General features: G+C 38.4%; 1 non-coding gene across 1 annotated transcript; it reads right to left on the bottom strand.

Moving 5' to 3' along the window:
* Positions 1-2491: 2491 nt before the first annotated feature.
* Positions 2492-2555, bottom strand: LOC112627232. Its single transcript, XR_003120083.1, has one exon. It is a non-coding gene; the product is annotated as a U7 small nuclear RNA (small nuclear RNA).
* Positions 2556-15736: the final 13181 nt, after the last annotated feature.

Here is a 15736-nt window from a genome sequence, read left to right as displayed (position 1 = left end):
AACCCTCAAAAATCTTGCCATTATGTTTGAGAGCAGTTGATAAATCATAGAGTGCTGGGAAGAGTGCTAGAGAAGGAGTCAGGTGACCTTCATGACTATCCAACTCTGCAATGAGCAAGCTGTGTCACTTTGGGCAAACCATGGGTTCTCTGTTTCTCTGTTTCATCTATAAACTGAGGCAATGAAATATTATGATCTTAAATTATTTCTTTACAGTTTGATGGTATTAATCAATTCCTGACTTCCTTCTTCCATTGGTCATAAATATGTGTATGTATATATAATATATTCATAGATAATGTGTGTGTGTGTGTGTAGTGATTTTTTTCCCAACTCATGGCTGACTTCAGTCTTAATAACTACTTTGATTACACACTTTTCTGCATAAAAATTGAAATTACAAAATTCTTATATATAACCAAACAAAACCCTTTGAGCAAATTTGAACTAAAGATTCAGCTGAATAATTTATTTTATATATTTGCTCCAGAATTTTCTACTGCAGCATCTTTATCAGATGTTTGTTGAAAGGTTGTCATTATGCACTAATGAATGATAGTGTTGAGAACTTGGTCACAGACCTTCACTACAATGTTACAAACTATCTTAGAAATGAAAAATGTAAAGTCTTGTGACTAATAATTGAATGATTGTTTTCACAAATGTAAATGCGATTGTGATGGTTAATATTCAGTGTCAACTTGATTGGATTAAGGATGCCAAGTATTTTTCCTGGGTGTGTCTGTGAGGGTGTTGCCAAAGGAGATTCACATTTGAGTCAGTGCACTGGGAAATGCAGACCCACCCTCAATCTGGGCGGGCACCATCTAATCAGCTGCCAGCGTGGCTGGAATAAAGCAGGCAGGAGAAGATGGAAGAGCAGACTTGCTGAGTTTCCTGGCCTTCATCTTTCTTCCATGCTGAATGCTTCCTGCCCTCGTACATCAGACTCCAAGTTCTTCAGCTTTTAGACTCTTGCACTTAACACCAGTGGTTTAGCCACAGACTGAAGGCCGCGCTGTCGTCTTTTCTACTTTTGAGGTTTTGGGACTTGGACTGATCCACCACTGGCTTCCTTGCTCCTCAACTTGCAGACGAGTTATCATGGGACTTTACTTTGTGATCATGTGAGTCAGTTATCCTGAATAAACTCCCTTTCATGTATACATATATCCTACTAGTTCTGTCCCTCCAGAGAACCCTAATACAGTGATTTTCCAAAAATTCATGTTAGTTGGACAGAATTAAATCCTAAGAGTTTGCAACTACATTGGAGTTGAAGACATGACAGTGGGTAAAGTGTCCAGGGAGTGTGTACCAAAGCCAACAGGAAAACTTCAGGCACTTTCACATTTAACAGATTGGCAGAGGAAGAGAAGCCATTGAAGGAGACTGAGAAGAAATGAGAGGTATCAATAGAGGATGAAGCAGAGGCTCCTCCTGTCAGAGAAGCAAGGCGGAAGAAACTTTCAAGAGAGGTGTTGGTCAATATTGCAAAATGCTAGAAGGAGGTAAAATGAAATAAGGGTTAAAAGAACTTTTTGCTAAGAAAAAATCCACTCACATTATAGTAATAGGGATTCATTTTAAGGATAGTTTATAGAATTTTATATAAATCTGAGACAAAAACCAAACACAACTGGACCACAAAAAGACTGGCCACTGGGTCTGAAAGGCCAGTAGGAACCAACGCTATTCACTCTACCCCTTCTCCAGAGGCCATCTCTGAGTTGCTGCCCAGTTACCTGTTCTCAGCTAATACCCTGCTCTGTGGTTTCTTGTATATGGTTTCTTGTATATGGCCATAGTACTGACCCAGTTCCAATTTTTCATAGACTCCTAGGACCGTTTCCTCATCACCAGATGCCAACTTTCCTTTGATCTTAGTTCAAATTCATGAGAGAAAGAAAACTTAGCCAATATCCTTTTTATGAACCTGTACACAAATCATAATTTTCTGGCCTTTCCTATGGATTTGTTGCCTTTAGATTATGTGTCTTCTCATGGCTAATCAGCTGTGCCTGATTTGGGGAGTTTCTTGGGGAGCCTTATGGTAGAAAGTACATCCAAGTCTATGTGATAGAGCCTGTAGCCCATGGCACAGCAGATTCATTCAGAAGGGCTGGGAACGGGCCATTTTAAGAAAGAAGGAGAAGTATGTACAGAGGAAGATAGGCCAGCATGTCCAGTACAGGGTCCATTCAGTTTAGCGCCTGAGTGCACATATAATTTTGGGAAGATTGCTGTCGTAGAATGGTGTGGGGTGGCTATGAGATTATGATGGGATGAAGAGTAAATGGGAAGAGTGCAAGTGAATGCAGTACGTAAAGACTATATTGTTCAAGCAAGGCAGTAGGACTTGGCCCACTTGTGTTTTATAAGGGAGAGACATAAAGATTGAAGCTATGGAAATATATAGGATCAATAATGGACATTTTTAAAAGATTGAAAATATGGGATTACTTTTAACAATTTTTAAAATTAATCCATGTGGGGCATTTTATGGTGAAAACCAGAAAGCCTGCTAGACAAATTCTAAAAAAGCTGTAACACTACTTTAAACAAATTTTTATACTAAATGGAATGAAGGAAAAGTTTAAAGATAAATGTGGAATGAAGGAAAGGTTGAGGATATATATATATATATATATATATATAAAAATCATGTGTGTGTGTGTGTGCATGTATATATACATATACACACATATATACATACACATATATACACACACTATATATATATATGGAGAGAGAGAAAGAAAGACAGAATGATTGATGGAACAGCATCTCTGAGGATGGAGAACAAGTGGAAGGATACATCTGAGAGATGACAGGGGAGACACAATATTTTGTGATGTAGGAGAAAAGATGTATCAACGAGAATAAGCTATGTTATGCAACAATAACAAACACTTCAAAATCTTAGTTTTTTTTTTTTTAACAGGTTTAACTTTTATTCATGCTACGTGTCTACTTTTGCTTTGTTCATTATAGTCACCTAGATGGAGTTGAGATATTGTTGAGGGGAAGAAAGTTCTGGAGGAGTCTGAAATGCTCTGGCCCCAAAGCAACACCTGTCATTTCCCCTCACTATTGGTGAGAACTCGTTAACCACTGCCCAAGTACTGGAGGATCAGCTAGTGTGATCTTAACAAGTGCTATAAAGGTGGATCATTAGGGTATTTAGTGAACAACCTAATGATTACAATAAAAAAAGACAATGGTGAGAGTGAATGCAGGTAACTGTGAGTGGCTGCTGAGAAACTGAGGGAGTCTTGTAAAGCAGAAATGAGATGTACATAGACAGGGAGGGATGAGTTGGTGAAGGCTTGAAACAGTTGTTGGGAGAGTGACTAACTAGAGATGCAGAGAAGGATTATAGGTTATTCCTTAGGACTGAACTGAGAATGCAGACTGAATTTATGGTGACACTAATCTATTGAGTCTATGATTTTCTCTGGTGGTATTCAGAAGCCTAGATACGGATGGGAAATGTGGAGATTGATTGATCTAGGATGGGGTTTTGCTGAGCAAGTGCAACAGAAGGATAAAGGTGTGAGGGAGTTAAAAATGTAATAAGTAGTGCATGATTGAATGGTGAACCATGTGATCTAAGTTCACAGGAAAGTTGATGAAAAGAGAAAAATGTGGTTGGATTATAGAAAATATAGGAGAAGCAGGATTGGTTAAATTTTAAATTATCCTTGCCTCAATGTCTAAGAGTTGTTATAGATAGTTAGGATGCTTTGGGGAGCACTTATCAGAGAGCCTTACATAACTGTAAATCATGAGGGCTTTTATTTACTTACTTAATGAGACATGGAGATAAACCATCTGCAGATAGGTCCAGTGACTCAGAGTTACCGTCAAGGACCCAGGTCCTTTCATTTACTTAACGTCATAACATTGGCGTTCCTTCACAGGCTTGTCACCTCATGATTGCAAAATGGCTGCCATACCTCTACATAGCATATCCACACCACACACAGATAGGAAGGGAGGGTAGGAGGTGCAAGCTCTTTGTCCTTGCATTCCTGACTGTATCACAGAAAAAAATGCTTTCTTTACATCTGTTTAGCCAGAAGTAGGGCATATATCCACTTGTAGGCTAATCACCAGCCAAGAGCAATGGAATTCCTTTGATTGATTATTATACATTTCCTTACTCATCCCATGGGACTGGGCACAGGGCTGCCTGAACTACAGTGGGGTTCTGTTAGCAAGGAGGATGGGAGAAATGACTATTAGAGAATTAATAGTGACTGCTATAAATGGAACCTCTCTTCTCAATGAATGATATGACCTCATGCTCAGGATGCAAAATAATTATCTTTGTTTATTCAGATTAAAAAAAAAAAGTACAGATCTAGGCTTTGAGCCAGGAAAGAAATTTTCACTGATTTTCACTGAGGGGAAGACATAGGGATAGGATATAAAATTTGAATTCCTTTTATGGAAAGTTGATCTAGTCCCCCAGGGCATGTAATGTTTCTTGAGTAAAGTCTGCTGGTTGAATAAAACTTCTACTGGATGATCAATCTAGATGATTTTTCACTTTTCAAATTGCTTTTAGTTGAAATGGCTACATCTAGTGAAGCCTGTGCCATTGTGGAGTACAAATACGAACATATTGTATTAGTCTGTTCTCACATTGCTGTAAAGAACTACCTGAGACTGGGTAATTTGTAAATAAAAGAGACTTACTTTGCTCGTGGTTGAGCAGGCTGTAAAGGAAGTATGGCTGGGGAGGCCTCAGGAAACTTACAATCATGGCAGAAGGCAAAGGGGAAGCAGGCATATTTTACATGGCTAGCGCAGGAGGAAGAAAGAGAAGAGGGAGCTGGTACATACTTTTAAACAACCAGATCTCGTGAGAACTCATTCACTATCATGAGAATAGCAAGGGGGAAGTCCGCCCTCTTGATCCAATCAAGCTCTCCCAACAGCCCACTCCTCCAACATTGGGGACTACAATTTGACATGAGATTTGGATAGAGAGACGAATCCAAACTATACCACATACTAAATATTCATGAGTCTAGATTATTCTTTTAAAAATATCACATGTAAGCTTGTTTCCTTGATTCTTTTTTCACAGAAATGCTATATATGATGACATATTCCCCAAATTCAGGTCTTCAGTAAGTTACTTGAATTTATGTTTCTTGTTCTGTCAGATACTGCTTTATAATTTCTGTGATATATATTAATATTGAAAAAATTAGTGTTATCTGTTTTAATTATTTCCAATTTGAATAGGAATCATACAGAATTTTCCAAAATTGTTCCATTCAACAGGAATTTATCTTGTCATTTCCATGGGAAATATAGTTTGTGTTTCCTGGGATGTAAACATGAAAGACCTACAGTGCCTGCTCTCAGGAGCTTACATTATCACTGCTAACTAGATAAGTAGGCAATTAAGTAGGTAACTATTTTAGCACATCTTCCTCCACTACTTGAAACATGTTAACTATTCAAGACCCAGCATGCTCTTTGGGTGTGCTACCATCTTTTAATTCTCTGTCTCAGTTCTTGGACTAGTTTTAGTTAGTTTATCTTTAAAAACTGATTTTTAAAAAAAACTCTGGGAACTTATATAATCTCAACCACCATAAAATTGTTAGTTTTTTCATGGTTTGTTCTCTTTTCACAGATTCTGGCTGTGAAACTGAATATTGACTTAGAAAATCACACCCTGTAACCTGAGTCTGTAGGTTGCTTTTATATGCCCCTGATCTTGAGTACATGAATCCTCAGTCTCCTAAGTCTGAAGAAAACCTGCAGGACTCTGGATCTTTACTCTGCATTATTCAAATGCTTAGAGAAGTATTGGTCTCTTGCAAAGAGCTTGAAACCAAAGATTACACCAACAGTGCACTTTATGAAAAGGGAGTTAATTTTAAAAACAGATACTGTATTTGAAAAATGAATTCTAGTCAATTATATTTAAAGCTTCTAAAAGTTAGATGCATGATACAGGATCTTCTTCTGGGCACCCACAGCACCAGCTACGTTGCTTTTCATTGCATTTTAGTTTGCTCACTTATTATTATTATTATTATTTCTGAGACAGGGTCTCATTCTGTTGGCCAGGCTGGAGTACAGTAGCAAAATCATGGCCCACTGCAGCCTTGACCTCTCAGACTCAAGCAATCCTTCTACTTCAGCCTCCTGAGAAACTGGGACCACAGGCACATGACACCATGCCTGGCTAATTTTCTTTTAGTTTTTGTGGAGAGGGGGTCTCTCTATGTTGCCCAGGCTGGTCTCAAACTCTTGGGCTCAAGTGATCCACCTTCCTCAGCCTCCCAAAGTGCTGGGATTACAGGTATGAGTCATTGCACCTGGCCTAGTTACTTACTTCTATTTATTTCATAGCTGGCAATTTCTTAAGAGCAGGTGTTATTTTTTTTTTTATTGTGAACTGGACTCTTTAAGCATTACATCTTTTTTCCATGCTTTGTTCGAAGAGCCCCACACACCATGTTTCAGTATTATGATTTGTCTACAGTTAGCTTTGTGCTCTTTCTGAAATTATTGCAATGTGAACTTTGGCCCAAATTCATACTTCCTCACCCCAACTTCTAGGCTAGTTCTAGGATGACACATTTTTTCTGCTATCATTATCCTCCCTGGATCTTTCATTCAACTGTGACATTACCAGTTGAACAGATTTACTGGTTACCCACCTGGTGTGATTTTATGAACATTAATGAGATTATTAAATTCTCCGATGGATCATTAGGGTCTATGGTGCCATCATTGAAGATATACTTTGTTGGGTTGAGTGTTGCCTTCTTTTATTATGCTACCTCTATAACTTCCCCAAAGAATAACACATTTGCCTAAGACAGATCATACTGGTTTCATTGTGCCTGCTGCCACTAGCCATGATCTGTGGTCTTGAACTATCCACAGCTCAGGTGGGTGAGGGTTGTGGGCTGCTGCTGTGCCTGTCTTGCCCTGAGGCCAGGTTGCCATGCATAGTCAGACCATAGGCTGTCAGCATAAACATTAGCTTGTTACAGAGGAAAACTTTTTTTTTTCCAGCCATTTGAAGCATGTTGAGAGTGTTCTTCTTCATGCCACCCTTTTCTTTTTTTCTTCATTTTTTGAGATGGAATTTTGCTCTTGTTGCCCAGGCTGGAGTGCAATGGCACGATCTTGGCTCACTGCACCCTCCACCTCCCTGGTTCAAGTGATTCTCCTGTCTCAGCCTACCGAGTAGCTGAGATTTCAGGTGCCCGCCACCATGCCCGGCTAATTTTTGTATTCTTAGTAGAGACGGGGTTTCACCATGTTGGCCAGGCTGTTCTTGAGCTCCTGACCTCAAGTAAACCACCCGCCTCAGCCTCCCAAAGTGTTGGGATTACAGGCGTGAGCCATTGCGCCCAGCCCATGCCACCCTTTTCTATGCTGCCATAAATGTTTAGCTGACCAGGAGCTTCTCACCAACCCTCCCTCCAAGATGAACTACCTTTCTGAGATGGTTCTTAGATTTCTGTCTCAGATTTTTAGCACACTCAGCTATAAATGATATGGTGTGAAAGTAAACGTGAAAGTTTGCTTTTCCTTGTGTAACAACTGTTTATGTAAAAAGTTGTCAGTTGAATTTTTGGAAAAGTAAATCTATTTTAAATGCTCCAAGGGAAATTTTTATTTAAAGGAATGTAGCAGTAGAACTTTTAGAAAGTAAAGAACTACCTTTTTGGATATAAAGAACCACACATTTATCTGTTCTGTGAGTTTGGAGTTTAAAGAGTCTCTCTCTCTCTTTTTAATCTTTATGAGTTTGGTATTGTGGCCTCATTAATTATTGGAGATTATTTTCAAATTGTGAGGCAATAGTACACAGCATAAACCTGAATTAATTCTCAAAATCAATCAGTAACTCTATCTTTTTCTGTCACACACATACACACACACATATACACAGACACACACAAACCCTTATGATATAAGTATAAATTACACTGCTATGTGAACTGTGGAAGGAAGAGAAAGATTATTTAATTAGTCCCAAGTACTGGAGGAGACTGAGCAACTTGAGGAATTTTGAAGCGTGAAAGTCATAATTGACAAGATGATTTGCAGATCTTGATAGAAATTTTCTCTGGGGACTCTAGTTATTGCTAGTAGCTAGTTTGAAGTTTTTTATTATGAAATGTCAATTTCATTTCCAAACCATAATGATTTATGATTCTCTTAGCACAGTTAGTACCATCACTTTTTGCTTGGTAACCTGTGTTTCATCTACACATTGGAATTTATCAGGAAGTCAGAGCCAATTTTTTCTAACCGGTCTTTCTGCCAGAGTGCAGTGATATTTCTATTAAAAACAAACAAAAAATGGGCAAGCTCATTTATTCTCCATATATTATGAAGTTCCCTTTTTTGTGATATTGATTTTGTTGTCTTTAATGACCTAATTGCTCAGATTGTTAAAGGAACTGGGTCAAGGAGGATGGTTTTTATATTACAGGTCCTTAGACATCCTGCTGCATTTTCCTGGTCTCAGACAGCCATGGTTCTTGGTGGGAAGATCTCAATAGATGATTATTGCCCATCTAAATGAAATTAGTACTATGTTGTGGCTGGGCACAACTTCCCCCAGTGTGGAATTTGATTTGTCTCCTTTTAGATCTGCAGATCCCAGTGAGAGAGACATTGGAAAATGAAGATAAAACCTAAACAAAGGGTACCAGCTGTATGTCTCCTGCAAATAACACAACTGCTGCAGAGTGAGAAGGATTCTCTCCGAGGTTGCATTACATCATCTTAGTTACCTGGCTTTGAATTTTTCATAGGGGCATAAAACCTAGAAACAAATGTCCTGGATTTCATTTGTGGCAACCCAAAGATTCTAGTAGAGATGTGAGCAACCAAAAGTTCTCATGAGAATACTACCCTTTGTGCATTTTGCTAAGCATAAGTGATCAATTATATTAAGCATGTGCTGGTGGCCACAGAGAGAGACCATAGGCTTCCTGAAATTCTCATTGTTCTTAAGTAACCACAGGGAAAGGGGATTATGTTATTTTTAATAGGATATTAGTGGGACCCCAATATATCAAAAATTATAAACCAGTGGGAAAAGAATGGGTTAGTTTGCAAACAGTATTAGGGAAACAAGTTAAAGTTGGTCTCCCTCCCAGCCTTATATATAAAAAAAGTCATGTGAACAGCCTTGTAAATATATTTTAATCTATTTGTTTTCTGAAGTCATATAGGAGTAGCACACATTATACTCACTTCAATGTCATTTCTGCGTTTTCCCTGCTCTCCCTATGAGAATCATTTGTCACAATTCCACATTTATAAAATTATAGTATTGAAGGTTAGAGTAGAAGGAGGGAGAAGGAGATAAAGGAGAGAAAGCACAAAAGGAGAGAAAAGAAAAGGAGGGAGAAATGACAGGAAGGAAAATGAGGAGACATTCCCTATGCTAACATGACTTTAGAAAAGCAGATTAGAGGATAAAAGAACAGGAGAGATGGAGGGTGGTGGAGCAGATGAGGTGGGACTGGATACTTTCAGTCCTTGGCAAGTTGTGGTCCCATGGCTGGAAGCCATATTCCTCATAAACCTAGAACCTCTGTTTCTAGGATATCAAGACACTCAGTTCTATTTTTTGTTCCTAGTATCCTGCATGTGTGCCTTCCTCTCTTGGCATTCTTGGTTGATATCCCTTTCTTAATACTTTAGGCCTTGGGCCTCTTCTATGTTAAGGCCCAAGTCTCCCCTTGCCAGTACCCTTGCCAGCCTCCCAAGGTAGCAAATCTTTCCTCTGTACAGACTCCAGACCTTGTTCAACCTGGTTTGCAGCTGGTCTTTGCAGAGAAGCTGATCTTCCTGCTTCTCTTATCATATATTGGCTATTTGTCTCCAATTGCAGTCTTTTGGCTGGTTTAGTTTACATGTTGTTCTGGTCTCAGCCTTTTGAGGGGCTTTCTGTGATGCCTTACAGATTTCTGGGACCTCTCTGACCTCCATGACCTCCTTGTTAACAAGAGAGCTTTGGCTTTCTGTGTCCACAAACCAAGCCTTTGGTTCTTTCTCTTCAGCTTGCTTTGGATTTCCATCTCACTTCTTTCCCTTGCAGCCCAAACTACTATTACAATCAGCCTCATGGAGGAGAAAACTACCTGGCTTTATCCCTGAGAGCCTGATTTTCCCTCTAGTTATGCCATCCCATGACCCTGGTTGGGTGTCACCCTGAGAGGTGGTGGTAACAGTGGATAAGCAGATGGCAATTAGGGAATTCTCGGCCTTCTCAGTGACTAGTGCCCTTCAGGGAAGACTTAACTATGCAAGAGATGGAAGTAGCTAGTGAAGAGAAAGGTGTGTGTGTTTGACTGGCTGATATGTAATTCACTGTTAATTACCATTGCTTATTCAATCTTCAGAGTTTTTACGATGCCACAGATTGTTCTAGCTCATTAAAAATTTTAGACTTTGGCTACGGTATCTGGTATGAGCTAACTGCTTGAAAAGGTCATGATTGTGTAATGCAGTGGCATAGACGCACTTCCTCTAAGGTAGCCGCCGAGACAGTAGGTAGAACTTCAAGACCAATTCCAGTGCCAGTCTTAAAACATGCACCTTTTTTTTTTTTCATGCCTTTGCCAGCTGGACAATCCTACACTTTAAACTACTTTCCATCTTGGCAAATACTTTCATCCTCATTCTTCAATAGACAAAAGCTGCCTGCCTAGTATTTTCAGAGAGGCTGAGAGAAGCTAAGATCCAGGGGCATTCCATCTGATTAGAGTTGCCGAACAATTATTCTTGAATATTACCAGCTGAGTGTGCAAAAATCTAGCCAGGCAAGTGAGGGCAGCTGAAGCTCTTTCTACAGAATTGTATAACTGGCCCACATAAAGAATCACCCAGTGGTTCTTCCTGCTTCTTTCTGGCCCTCTCCATGCATTTTGTTTTTGCTTCCTCTATCCATCTGCCCTCTGACACTTTCTAAGATACTGTGTTTTCTCATGAATATCCTCTCTCATGGTAGTCTTTTTGATTTCTTAAGCATGGCTTATTGTGAAACTTCAAGACTGTGGGTCTTTAGTTATGACTCTGCTTTCATCCTGGGCCAACACTTTTCTTTTGAAAGGATCGTCTTGAATGAATACATTAAAATTACTGATGGGATTCTCTACACTGACCTGACATGGTGAAGAGAGAGGGCTGCTCCTTCCAGAAGCCAAGATTGGCCTCCTGTGCAAAAGATTGCTTTGGATGTTGACAGTGGCTCAAGTTCCCACCTTTATTTAGTTTCAAAAACTGGGCTGGGCAGCTTAGGTGGACAAGTGGTGTTGGGTAAATCTTATAAAAGGCAGGAAACTGTAGACCAGGATGCGATCAAGGAACAGAAATTTAGGATGTAATTTATGGCTCATATTTTTTGTGGGAGGAAAATATGACAATATAGACTGGAAAATTAAAAGTTGTTATACTTGGAAAAGCTATCTAAGTAGGCAGTTGATAAGAATACACCAAATGTTTTATACATTTGAAAATAAAATGTGAATTATAGCCACCGCAGAGTTTGAGGTTTTAGAGATTACTTATGGGGTTCGAATTTTGAAAATGTACCAGTTGATGTGCTCCTTCCTCTAGTCTTGTTAAAGATTTGGTTTGCTAATAACTCTGCTTTCTAAGTTATCAGCTACCAGACATGTGAAAAGATAGAATTTTAAAGAATATAGGCACATATTCAATGGCCAAAGCTACTAAGTGCCATATTCTGACATTAGTTGGCATTATTGTTGGGTGGTACAAACAAATTTTAAAAAGGGGAGTTAAAATAGGTTAAAAAACTAGAGAATGTTGTCTCATGTTTGGTTTGTATGAATGAATTATAAATTCACATTACAAAACTGAAAGAAATACAGAGCTGTAAAAATGTGGGAATTATGAGGTTAAAACTGAGCCATGAGTTATGCTAAATTTGAAGTCCAGGCGATGTGGATAGTAAATAGGACAAAGGAAACATTCAGGAACCCAGACATGCCCCTGAATGACGATCACATTGCCTCTTAAAATGCACATGAACTGATGGTAAAAATATCACTATTTTTTTTACCCTGAAGTTCTGTTATTAGTTTCCCATCATAAAGTATACAAATAGTATTGGCTCCTAAAACACATTTACTAAGACAATTTGCAGCTATAAAGTATGGTTATATATAGTTACCATGTTAAATTCATGTTTATATTGTTTTTATATCTCAGGGATATATTTCAATTATCTATCACACTTCTGATTCACTTGCGTTGCTCAAATGTAAAGTGTGACTCCATAATTATAAATTTCAGGTTGAGTATCCCTTATCCAAAATGCTTGGAAACCGAAGTGTTTCAGATTTTGGATTTTTTTTTCAGATTTGGGAATATTGGCATATACATATACATCATGAGATATCTTTGGAATTGACCCAAGTCTAAACAAAAATTTTATTTATGCTTCATATATACCCTGTCCACATAGCCTGAAGGTAATTTTATACAGTATTTTTAACAATTTTGTGTGTGAAACTGAAACAAAGTCTGTGTACATTGAAAAGGTGTCACTATTTCAGCCACCCATGTGGTGGTTTGGTATCACTGTCACTCCAGACTGAATTTATATTATATGCTACTGATAAATAATTGTTTTCTTACACTTATTCACACAAAAGTACTTAACTGTAAAAAATGTGATGTAACATTAATACAATGAAAAAAATGATGTGTTCAGGGTAACTAAATAGAACAGTATAATCACCAGAATACCCATATCAACTGTTTTTTGTTTGTTTGTTTGTTTTTGAGATGCAGTCTCTCTCTGTTGCCCAGGGTGGAGTGCAGTGGCACAATCTTGGCTCGCTGCAACCTCCACCTCCCTAGTTAAAGTGATTTCTGGCTAATTTTTGTATTCGTAGTAGAGAGGGGATTTCATCATGTTGGCCAGCCTGGTCTCGAACTTCTGAGCTCAAGTGATCTGCCAGCCTAGGCCTCCCAAAGGCTGGGATTACAGGTGTGAGCCACCGCGCCTGGCTTGTATCAACTGTTAAATAACAGCAGCTGAAGTGGGTTGGGAGGGTCTCTTTCCTTGGGGACACTGAGTAAACTGCATCATGTGCCTGTCACAGATGAAGCCGGTGTGGAATTTTGCACTTGCGGTGTCATGTTGGTGTTCAAGATGTTTCAGATTTTGGAGCATTTTGGGTTTCAAATTTTGGGATTAGGGATGCTCAACATGGATATTAATTTATAAGCAAATACAAATGTATCTGAAATATATATTATATTATCAAAACTCATCAATACACTTAGTAGAAAGAAACCAACTTTGGTGTCAATTCTATTGCATATCTCAGGCTAAATTGCTTATTAGCAATTATTCTTTTCTCACTCAGGGAAATAATATTCTAAATCATAGAAGGTGGAGAATGAATCAAAGACAGAGAAAGGATTTGCAACAGGAGAAGAACCTAGGTCTCATGCCCAACCCTCTGGAATGGCTGTTAAAATTCTCTGCCCCTCCTCAACACTCACATTCTAAATATTTTGATATTTATGTGAGTATATTGTCTTTAAAATTCCAAAGAAAAATTTAAATTAGGATTTGTTTTTGGAATTAGAAGATGCTAATTTGCAAGGCATTTCATCCTAAACAAACATTTTTTATAATAGGTTGAACTTTTGATAGAAACTTGCCATAGATAAATCATGACTCAGGTAAATGGTCATATGGATTATTTTCTGGCATGATTTTTAGTGGTAAAGGCAGAAGTTTATCAAATATCTCAAGAGTAAAAAATTCAATTTAAAAACTAATTTGTGGGAAGCTATCATTTCCTACAAAATCTCCAAAACTTTTGCCTTTATGAATCTAAGAAGATGTTCTAAAGTCATCAATTTCATGAGGGATGACTCATCTGTTAGGGGGAAGAATGACTTTTCTACCTACTTCTTTGCTAGCTTTTATCATAGTTACGGCAAATGGTCTGCTGCCTGACAACGTCCAGTTCTACGAATGGGCTTTATTTTTTAATCAAGGAATTTGTGATCCATGATAGGTGGACTCAAGTGACTTAGTGTTTGATGCACATCCCTGAACAAAGGGAGTCTGGATTTTACCCACAAAAGGGGAAGAAATACTTGCATCCGATTCCACTGGGGACTGATGTTCAGGAAACTTGTGTGGTGTTGTGGAACTGTCAGTCACCTGTGATTCTGCACAGAGAAAAGGAAATTTATGTGGTGAGAACTTAAAAGCTATAGGGGGGAGAAAATACATTACGCTTTCCTCTGCCTTCCTCTATTCCTCCCAGTACAGCAAGAAACAAATAAAACCTGTTGATTGATTGACCAAGATGCACAGGCACACTGTGAAAGATTTGATTTACAGTCACTGTGATCTAAATTTCTTTAAGATAAGGGCTGTAGACAAGATTGCTGGACTCCAACAGCAAGCTAATTGCAGTTCTGGATTGAGGACCCAACTTTTGGGTGCAGAAGGATAGAGAAGCACACTGCAATTCACGGGGGCACATTTGCCAAGTGGGATTATGAAACAATAGAGTGAAATATCTACAGTGAAACTTTGCATATTCCTCTACTATATAATTAATGAGTAGTCAGGACTTTTCTAGAATCAGATCTGGTGTGAGTACACCTAGCACAGTGTTTCTATGAGTGTAATACATAACACCAGGATATGAGAAATGACTTTGGGGCACATGGACAGACATTAAATAACTTTGAATCACTTGGTGAGAAAGCTCTTCCTATTTCATTTCTTTTTAAATTATTTTGATTGCTTAGAAGAGGAACCCTCTATTGGGGCTGGTCTGAAGCCTTTATCCCTAACACGTACTAAACTTTCAGAGAAAGGGGGCCTCAGCCCACAGCCGTTAGTGTATCAGTATCTAGTTAGAATTTAATACCATTAATTAATTTTTATTTATTTATTTATTTATTTTTGAGACAGGGTGTCACTGTGTCACCCAGGCTGGAGTGCAGTGGAACAATCATGGCTCACTGCATCCTTCACCTCCTGGGCCTAAGCAATCCTCTTATTTCAGCCTCCTGAGTAGCTGGGGCTACAAATGTGTGCCACCATGCCTGACTAATATTTTATTTTTTGTAGAGACAGGGTCTTGCTATATTATCCAGGCTGGTCTTGAACTTCTGGGCTCAAGCAATCCTCCTGCCTTGGCCTCCAAGAGTGCTGGAATTACACGTATGAGCCACTGTTCCTGGCCTAGAATAATCATTTTTACCTCACCCTGATGTGTGTGTGTGTGTGTGTGTGTGTGTATCTCTCTCTATATATACACATACATGTATACTATATAATTTTTACCTTACACTTTTATGTATATATAAAAGATGTATATACATATATATATATCAGTATAAGGTTTTACATGTGTGTGTATGTATGTGTGTGTGTATACATATATAGTGAGAGAGAGAGATAGAAGATGACATACAACGTATAATATATCTGTATAGTTTAAAAATAATTACTGGGGAGTGGGTGCTAATGGGTACTGGGTTTCTTTTTGGTGTGATGGAAGTGTTCCTAAAATAGTGTGATGATGATTGCACAACTGTGAATATATGAAAATCCATTGTCTTGTATGTTTTAAATGAGTGATTGTATGGTAGGTGACATATCTTAATAAAGGTATTATAAAAAATAATTACAACCATCCATCAGGTCAAGGAATCAAACATT

Source organism: Theropithecus gelada, chromosome 6, assembly GCF_003255815.1.
Source record: "Theropithecus gelada isolate Dixy chromosome 6, Tgel_1.0, whole genome shotgun sequence".
Taxonomy (NCBI): Eukaryota; Metazoa; Chordata; class Mammalia; order Primates; family Cercopithecidae; genus Theropithecus; species Theropithecus gelada.
The sequence above is the reverse complement of the archived record's forward strand: the minus strand, read 5'-3'. Positions and strand labels throughout refer to the sequence as shown.